The sequence below is a fragment of the Bombina bombina genome, chromosome 3, assembly GCF_027579735.1.
Source record: "Bombina bombina isolate aBomBom1 chromosome 3, aBomBom1.pri, whole genome shotgun sequence".
NCBI lineage: Eukaryota > Metazoa > Chordata > Amphibia > Anura > Bombinatoridae > Bombina > Bombina bombina.
This window is the reverse complement of record NC_069501.1, coordinates 1,142,853,120-1,142,863,256: the sequence shown is the minus strand read 5'-3', so window position 1 is coordinate 1,142,863,256 and position 10,137 is coordinate 1,142,853,120. Positions and strand designations below refer to the sequence as shown.

General features: G+C 42.1%; 1 protein-coding gene across 1 annotated transcript in view; it reads right to left on the bottom strand.

Moving 5' to 3' along the window:
• Positions 1-367: 367 nt before the first annotated feature.
• The window catches only part of PSPC1 (paraspeckle component 1), a 442,506-nt gene continuing 432,736 nt past the window's right edge, over positions 368-10,137 (bottom strand). Inside the window, exon 10 of the transcript XR_008401465.1 lies at positions 368-579. The gene's annotated coding sequence lies outside the window, so the exon portion shown is untranslated. The remainder of the gene's footprint in view (positions 580-10,137) is intronic.

The window sequence follows — 10,137 nt, the reverse complement described above, 5'->3', positions numbered from 1 at the left end:
TAAACTAGAGACATAATGTCCATTTATGCCTTCCCTTTAAATATTTTTTTGTTTTGGATCACTACTATAACCCCTCGAGTCTAAATTTATTCCAACCTTACCAAAGTTATATCCTGCTGGAAAAACAAACCAGAATACTCACACTATAGCTGTACTAGTGTGTACCTATAATAATAAAATTCTAATGTAATGTTTGTTGTACAATTTGACCTGTAGCTCCAGACTCCAAAAAAATAAAATATATATATTAGACATGACTAGAGTAGTCATTCTGAGTCAGTCTTATGAGTTGCAGTTTTATAAAAAGAAATCTTTTTTTAAATAGATATTGTAAATCAAAATGACATTTTTTCAAAAGCAAGGAACATACAATGTGCAAAATATTTTTATTTCCTTTTTAACAAAGCTAATCATTATTGTATAAAATATTAACAAGACCATAAAAGTAGCATTGCATTACTTCAATACCCTTAAATTCATATCGTGAAAAATAGTTTTGTAGATTCAAATGAATTATCAATTTCAACACATCTTGCTGTCAAGTAAGGTAGAAATTCTCTCATCGATATATTTTTTTTCCTGTAAAGAGAAACAAAATCTGTTAACATTTTGTTTACATATGCATTTTAAATTATTGGTAAGTTACCTAGTCATGCCAAGTTATAAGCACTAATATATATAATATAATCTGACACTTTCATGTTCAGGTTGCTTCTAATGTTGCTCTTTAAACAATTACTAATTTTAAGATTATATGTCAGCATAATATCATTTTCTATATAGTTTCAAACTATGGATGAAAATGACGCAGCCGAATGTCCGGGATCAGAACGTAAACATCTCTGCAAACGGGATGTCACGCCATCATCATTGCGATCACATGGCTCCAAACTACACTGAATGGCTTCTGGGAGACTGTGTTGCTAGGCACGTCCCCCAGTGTTATTACACGGAGTGGAGCATCAATAGCTAGGACGTTTCATGCCATCCTAAAAGTTTTAGGATGGCATGGAATGTCCAAAAAGCATCTAGGGGATAAAATTCTTCAAAATGTTTGCTGCTGCCAGTGCCAACTTTTCTATAGCCAAAAGTTACAGTATTGACATATTCTGTATAGGTAGCGGTTTCCACACGCAAAAGTAGCTATTTCAAATAACAAAATGGTAAAAGGAGTTATTTGCAAACTATGTAATACACTCCTGCACAATAAATTAATAATTTAGAAACGCACAGTTAAAATATAAATGTATGCTTACCTGAAGGTTCCCTAAGCCTCATACACTGCCCCCTCTCCAGTACCTTATATACAAGTAGATAATATTATAGAGATTCCCTCTCCCTCACATAGACAGCACTTTCCCTAGTACCTTCTATATAGATATATATATATATAGGTTCCCTCTGTTACACACACACAACCCCCTCTCCCTAGTTCCTTATATACCGATATGTAATATTATAAGAGGTTCCCTCTACCTCACCCAAACACAAGTTTTCCTCTGACACACACACCAGTTCCTTATATACAGATGTACATTATAGAGGTTCCCTCTGTCTCTCTCTCACACACACACATCCCCCTCCCCATTCCCTTATATGCAGATATACAGTACTGTAAAAGTCTTAGGCAACCATTAGATTTGTTGTTTTAGCAATGGTATAATGACCATATATAATTATTTCTCAGTCTCTTATGCAGTATTAAAAAACAGAAAAAAACAAATAGAAAAAAACTGCTTAAATAGGCTAAAGTGGCAAGTATTTAGTGTGACCTCCCCTTACACTTGAGCAATAGCAGGAACCTGGCTCTCGTAAATGTATATAGAATGGAACCCTAATTAATGTAATTGCTAACGGCTGTATTTGTCCTACAATTTCATGTCAAAATGACTGCTGTGAAAAAGGTCTAACACTAGGTTTGTGCAAGACATTCTTGAGCATGAAACACATGTGGCATGAGTTTAATTAATTGAAAGCTTGCTAATAAGACCAACTTACAATCACATCATTCCATTCAAAATGCCAAAGTTTACAGAATTTAACATACATAAAATCATACTTTTGCACCGACAAGGACACTCTCAAAGGGAAATCGGCAAAATGGATACTCAAGATGTGGTATTCAAATTTCTTTATAACAGCTTGAAGATTTAGGAGAGGTCAAGGATAAAAAAAAAAGCACTGGAAGGTCAATAAAACTTTCAAAATCTGATGAAAAGTTTCTCAGAGTTTCTTCTTTGAGAGAATGGAAGTCCAGCAAGGACCTGGCTCAGCATCTGGCAGCTTCATCGGGATGCCAAGTTGACTCTTCTACAGTCTGAAGAAGCTTGACCAGGAATGGTCTTTGTGGAAGGGTAGCAGCCAAGAAACCACTTTTTTTGGCTTGCTTGCGGCCTTCAGTGAAACATAATGAATACTCTGTCCTGGTTTGGGGCTACATTTCTGCTAGTGGTGTTGGTGATTTTTGTTGAATTGATGGGATCATAGATGCTGAAAAGTAAAGACAGGTGCTTTCCAGAAGGAATGGGATGATGAATTGAAACCTGATTGGGAATGGTTTTATTTTTCCGCATGCTAACTATCCCAAGCACACTGCTAATGCAGTGAAATCATATTTGGAGAGAAAAATAGCTGATAAAAAGGAAATTTATGCTTACCTGATAAATTGATTTCTTCTAAGATACGACAAGTCCAGGGATTTCATCCTTACTTGTGGGATATTATCCTCCTGCTAACAGGAAGTGGCAAAGAGTACCACAGCAGAGCTGTATATATAGCTCCTCCCTTCCCCTCCACCCCCAGTCATTCGACCGAAGGTTTAGGAAGAGAAAGGAAAAGCTAAAAGGTGCAGAGGTGACTGAAGTTGTAAAAATAAAATATAATCGGTCTTAAAATGACAGGGAGGGCCGTGGACTCGTCGTATCGTAGAAGAAATCAATTTATCAGGTAAGCATAAATTTCCTTTTCTTCTACAAGATACGACGAGTCCACGGATTTCATCCTTACTTGTGGGATACAATACCAAAGCTCCAGGACACGGATGAAAGGGAGGGACAAGGCAGACACCTAAACGGAAGGCACCACTGCTTGAAGAACTTTTCTCCCAAAAACAGCCTCAGAAGGAGAAAAAGAATCAAATTTGTAAAATTTGGAAAAAGTATGAAGGGACGACCAAGTCGCAGCCTTACAAATCTGTTTAACAGATGCATCATTTTTAAAGGCCCATGTGGAAGCCACAGCCCTAGTAGAATGAGCCGTAATTTTTTCAGGAGGCTGCTGTCCAGCAGTCTCATATGCCAGGCGGATGATACTCCTCAGCCAAAAAGAAAGAAAGAGAGGTAGCCATAGCTTTCTGACCCCTATGCTTACCAGAATAAACAATGAATAATGAAGATGATTGACGGAAATCCTTAGTTGCCTGTAAGTAAAACTTCAAGGCACGGACCACGTCCAGGTTATGTAACAGATGCTCCTTCTTAGAAGAAGGATTAGGACACAAAGAAGGAACAACAATTTCCTGATTAATATTCTTATTTGAAACAACCTTAGGAAGAAATCCAGGTTTGGTACGTAAAACCACCTTATCAGAATGAAAGATAAGATAAGGCGAATCACACTGTAACGCTGAAAGCTCAGAAACTCTTTGAGCAGAAGAAATAGCAACTAAAAACAGAACTTTCCAAGATAACAATGTAATATCTATGGAATGCATGGGTTTAAACGGAACCCCTTGAAGAACTCGAAGAACTAAATTCAAACTCCGAGGAGTAATTGGTCTAAATACAGGCTTAATTTTGGATAGAGCCTGACAAAAATACTGAACATCTGGCATATCTGCCAAAACGTTTGTGAAGCAAAATCGACAAAGCAGAAATTTGTCCCTTTAAGGAACTAGCTGATAACCCTTTCTCCAATCCTTCTTGGAGAAAAGACAGAATCCTGGGAATCCTAACTTTACTCCATGAGTAACCCTTGGATTCACACCAATAAAGATATTTACGCCATATCTTATGATAGATTTTCTAGTAACAGGCTTTTGAGCCTGTATCAAAGTATCGATGACCGAATCAGAGAATCCTTGCTTAGACAAAATCAAGCGTTCAATCTCCAAGCAGTCAGCTGCAGAGAACTTAGATTTGGATGTTGGAAAGGACCTTGAATAAGCAGGTCCTGTCTCAAAGGAAGTTTCCACGGTGGCAGAGACGACATGTCCACTAGATCCGCATACTAAGTCCTTCATGGCCACGCAGGCGCTATCAGGATTACTGAAGCTCTCTCCTGTTTGATCCGAGCAATCACGCGTGGAAGGAGAGGAAATGGTGGAAACAAAAATCTTCATTGATAGGGAATATATTATTGTTCCCAAGAAAGTTACCCTTGTATTTGGGACCAAGGAACTTTTTTCCAAGTTTACCTTCCACCCGTGAGATAGTAGGAAGGATAACAACGTGGCAGTGTGGGATCTTGTCTGATGCAAGGATGGAGCCTGGACTAGGATGTCGTCCAGATAAGGCGCCACTGCAATGCCCCGTAAGCGAAGCAACGCCAACAGCAATCCCAGCACCTTTGTGAAAATTCTCGGAGCTGTGGCAAGACCGAAGGGAAGAGCCACAAATTGGAAGTGCTTGTCTAGAAAGGCAAACCTTAGGAACTTGTGATGATCCCTGTGAATGGGAACATGCAGATATGCATCCTTTAAATCCACAGTTGTCATGAATTGACCCTCTTGGATCAAGGGGAGAATGGAATAAATAGTTTCCATCTAGAAGGATGGTACTCTGAGAAATTTGTTTAGACTCTTGAGATCTAAAATAATAGGTCTGAAAGTTCCCTCCTTTTTGGGAACTATGAACAGATTGGAATAAAATCCCAGATTCTGTTCCTGAATTGGAACAGGAACTATCACTCCCTGGTCGGAGATGTCTCTTACACAGTGTAAGAATGCCTCTCTCTCTGTCTGGTCTGCAGATAATCTTGAAAGCAGAAACCTGCCTCGAGGAAAACTTTTGAACTCTAGTTTGTATCCCTGGGACACTATTTCTAGTGCCCAGGGATCCTGAACATCTCGAACCCAAGCCTGAACGAAGAAGGAAAGTCATCCCCCTACAAGAACCGGTCCCGGATCAGGGGCCGACCCTTCATACTGTCTTTGACTCAGTAGCAGGCTTCTTGGATTGTTTTCCCTTATTCCAAGACTGATTGGGTCTCCATTAAGGTCTTGGTTGGTCCTGCTTGGAGGTAGAGGCGGAAGAATTTCCCTTGAAGTTTCAAAAGGAATGAAAATTACTTTGTCGTCTTTTTTGTCTGTTTCACTTTTCCTGGGGAAGATGACCTTTACCTCCCGTGATATCAGAGATAATTTCAGTCAAGCCAGGTCCAAACAAGGTCTTTCCCTCGTAAGGAATTGCTAAAAGCTTAGACTTAGGACACATCCGCAGACCAAGGTTTTAACCATAAGGCTCCGCGAGCTAAAGTAGAGAAACCTGAAATCTTTGCTCCCAGTTTAATAACTTGAAGGGAAGCATCCGTAATAAAGGAATTAGCCAATTTAAGAGTTTTTATCCTATCCTGGATTTCATCCAGAGAAGTCTCTGTTCTGATAGTGTCAGATAATGCATCGAACCAATATGCAGCCGTGATAGTGATGGTAGCAATACACACAGCTGGCTGCCATTGTAAGCCCTGATGTACATACATCTTCTTGAGTAATCCTTCTAGTTTCTTGTCCATAGGATCCTTGAAAGCACAACTATCCTCTATGGGAATAGTAGTTCTCTTGGCTAAGGTGGAAATGGCTCTTTCCACTTTGGGGACTGTTTCCCATAGCCGACTCTGTTAAGGAGGCTTGGCAAACATCTTTTTAAATACAGGAGATGGGGAGAAAGGAATACCCGGTCTCTCCCATTCCTTATCAATGATCTCAGAAGCTCGGTCTGGTACCGGAAACATGTCTGTCGAGGAAGGAACCTAAAAATATTTGTTCAGCTTGCTGGACTTCTTAGGAACAACGACGACCATGGAGTCGCTGTCATCCAAGGTAGCTAAAACCTCCCTAAGTAGTAGACGGAGATGTTCTCGCTTAAACCTGAAAGATACAATTTCAGTATCAGCAAGAGGAATTACACTGTCCGAATCTGAAATTTCTCCTTCAGATGCTACTACGGTATCCCCCTCCTCAGGCTTCTGGAAGGGGATATCTGAAATAGCAACAATTGCGTCAGAAACCTCACTTACTGAATGTCTAATTTTCCTCTTACGCTTTCCCTGCAATACTGGAAAGGCAGACAACGCATCTGAAATTGTACAAGACATGAGAGAAGCGATGTCTTTTAAAGTAACCCCAACTGGAGCTACTGAGGAAACGCAGGGCACTGCATTTGAGGGCGGCAAAATTTGGGACGCTTGGGGAGAAAGCTGCGGCATAAAATGAACATTGTAATTAGATTCCTGACCCTCATTCTCCTTAGAGAGTGATGGCTCAGGATTTTTTTTATCCCTGTAACTTATAGTCCTTTCAATACAAGAGGGACAAAAAGGGATTGGTGGTTCCACATTGGCATCAAAACATAAAGTGCAGGTGACATTTTGCAACGCCTCATGGTCCATTATTACTCTTAATGACCAGGACTAGCAACTAAAAAGTAAATATTTTAACAAAATTAAACTTTGCAAAAAAAATGTTACTGTCCCTTTAAGAATTAAACTAACTTTTTTACTAAAAACTGCAGAATGCGGTAAAAACGATATGTTGGCCAAAAAAACAGTACACCTCTGCACCTTAGCTGTCTACTGAGGTGCCTTCTTTCCCACAACACCGGAGATACGTCCCACTATGACAGGAGATGATCCGTAGAGTAGCAGGAAATGTTCTTATAAAACCAAGCGTTTCTAGTCGGCCTGTAGCTGAGTCACCTCCATATGTGTCAGGGAAATGGCGCGTAGTGCTAACAAACCCGCTACACTAAGTCCCGCCCCTTGAGGGCGTCTCGGTTAACAACCTCCCCGCCGGGAGTTTAGTGGAACCGCCAAAAGTTTTATTCACACAGCATCCCCAGCCCCAGTGCCTGCTACGCTGCCAAATAATTCTCCTATACTAAGAAGAAATAAACTGTCCCATATGAAAATAAAGAGTATGTAAACCCTTTTCTCCTTCAAGTAAATATAGTGCCCACTCTTTCTGATGTGAAAATTGTGTCACCTCCAGAAAAAAATAAAGTAAGTACTTACCTGATTAATGCCTGACAGCAAGGCATCTCACCCGGCTTGAGAGGTCCTCACCCTCACATAGGCCTGTGGAATAAAAAAGACCGTTCTTATTTTTCCTCAGATCTTCACAATCAGGGCAGCATTAAATCTATGAGAGGCGCAGTGAGAATTATGTCCCACCAGTTCTCATTGCTCTAAAGCCACCACTGCTCTACTGAAGAGACTGATATGGACTACGGCTACACCCTAGGACAAAGCAGCACAATCTTGTACCACTTTAAAAATAATAAACTCTTGATTGAAGAATCATAACTAACACCCCACTTTACCACTTCCTATCACTAACGTAGGCAAAGAAAATGACTGGGTTGCTAGGCAAGGGAGGTGATATTCAACAGCTTTTGCTGTGGTGTTCTTTGCCGCCTCCTGCTGACCAGGAGGTGAATATCCCATTGGTAATTAAGATGATCCGTGGACTCATCGTGTCATAAAAAATAATTTATGTTTACCTGATAATTTCATTTCCATTTCTGGGAGGAGAGTCCACTGCCTCTGCCCGTTTCTTTGGTGGGCGGACCTAAATTCGATTTTTGTCTTCTGGCACCATTTATACCCTGATATTTCTCCTACTGTTCCTTGTTCCCTTGGCAGAATGACTGGGAGATGAGGGGAGTAGGGGAGGTATTTTAAGCTTTTGGCTGGGGTGTCTTTGCCTCCTCCTGGTTGTCCAGGTTCTTAATTCCCACAAGTAATGAATGAAGCAGTGGACTCTCCTCCCAAAGATGGAAATGAAATTATCAGGAGAGCCCACTGCTTCATTCATTACTTGTGGGAACAAATACCCAAGCTCTTGAGGACACTGAATGAAAAAAACCGGGAGGACAAAAGAAGGCGGACCCTAAACTGAGGGCACCACAGCCTGCAGAACCTTTCTCTCAAAAGTTGCTTCCGCCGAAGCAAAGACATCAAATTTATAAATTTTTGCAAAAGTATGTAAAGAAGACCAAGTGGCCACCTTACAAATTTGCTCCATAGAGGCCTCATTCTTAAAGGCCCAAAAAGAGGCCACAGCTCTAGTTGAGTGAGCCATAATCCTCTGATGAGGCTTGTGTCCCGCTGTCTCATATGCCAGATGAACCATACTCCTGAACCAAAAGGATAGAGAAGTGGCAGAGGCCCTCTGCCCCCTGCGCTTCCCTGAATACACAACAAATAAGGACGAAGTCTGCCTTCGTGGCCTGAAGATAAAACTTCAAGGCCCGAACCACATCCAGATTATGAAGTAACCTCTCCTTTGAAGAAGGGTTAGGACGCAAAGAAGGAACTACTATTTCCTGATTGATGTTACGACTCAACACCACCCTGGGAAGGAAACCCAATCCAGTGCGAAAAACAGCGTTATTGGCATGAAAAAAGTAGGGAGACTCACATTGCAAGGCGGCCAATTTAGAGACTCTGCATGCAGATGCAATAGCCAGTAGGAATAGGACTTTCCATGAAAGGATCTTAATGTCAAGTGCATGCATAGGCTCAAACGGAGCCCTCTGCAAAACCTTAATAACCAAGTTTAAGCTCCAAGGAGGAGCCAAATGCCTAAAGACAGGTCTGATCCTAACCAGAGCCTGAACAAAGCACTGGATGTTAGGAAGCTCCGCAAGCTTCTTATGCAACAGTACAGCTAAAGCCGAGATTTGTCCCCTTAGGGAGCTGGCGGCAAGACCCTTATCCAGACCGTCCTGGAGAAAGGCCAAAATTCGGGATACCCTGACCTTGTGCCAGGGGTATCCTCGTTCCTCACACCAGGACAAGTAGGTCCTCCACACCTTGTGGTAGATGCGTTGAGTGACCGGCTTCCTGGCCTGAATAAGAGTGTCAATCACTCTCTCCAAGAATCCTCTCTTGGCTAAGACTAGACGTTCAATCTCCACGCAGTCAGCCTTAGAGAATCAAGATTTTGATGTAGGAAAGGACCTTGAACCAGCAGATCCCTGCGATAAGGTAACCTCCACGAAGGAGTTGATGACATCCCCACCAGGTCCACAAACCACATCCTCTGCGGCCACGACAGAGCAATCAGAATAGCCAAAGGTTGCTCCTGCTTGATGCGGGACACTACACGAGGTAGAACAACGGTGGAAATATGTAAATTAGGTTGAAGTCCCAGGGCACCGCCAAGGCATCTATCAGTTCCGCCTTGGTATCCCTGGATCGTGACCCATATCTGGGTAGCTTGTAATTGAGTCTGGACGCCATAAGATCTATCTTCGGCGTTGGGATTTAGAGACCATTCCCCTGGATGAAACGTCTGTCTGCTAAAAAAAAAAACGGCTTCCCAGTTGCCCACACCCGAAATGTGGATCGCTGAGAGCGAGCAATTGTGAGTCTCTGCCCATTCCATAATCCGAGATACTTCCCTCATGGCTAGGCAACTTCTAGTACCCCCCTGATGGTTTATGTAAGCCACCGAGGTAATGTTGTCCGACTGGAATCTGATAAATCGGGACGACCCCAGGGGGGGCCAAGCCCTCATACATCGCTAGAAGTTCCAGAATATTTATAGGTAGACTTGATTCCTCTCAAGTCCATCTGCCCTGTGCCTGTCTAGCACTCCAAACAGCTCCCCATCCTGATAGACTTGCATCCATGGTCACAATCTCCCAGGATGGTCTCAAGAAGGATGTCCCCTGAGACAGCTGCCCCGGTCGGGTCCACCAAGATAAGGACTCCCTCACCGGTCTGTCCAGAGATATCTGTTGGGACAGATCTGAATGATCGCCGTTTCATTGTCTCAACATGCACAGCTGAAGAGGTCTGAGATGGAACCTGGCGAATGGAATGACGTCTATGCAGGATACCATGAGCCCGATCACCTCCATACACCTGGCTACAGATGTCCTGGAGGATGTCTGAAGAGCTTGACAGTTGGACGCT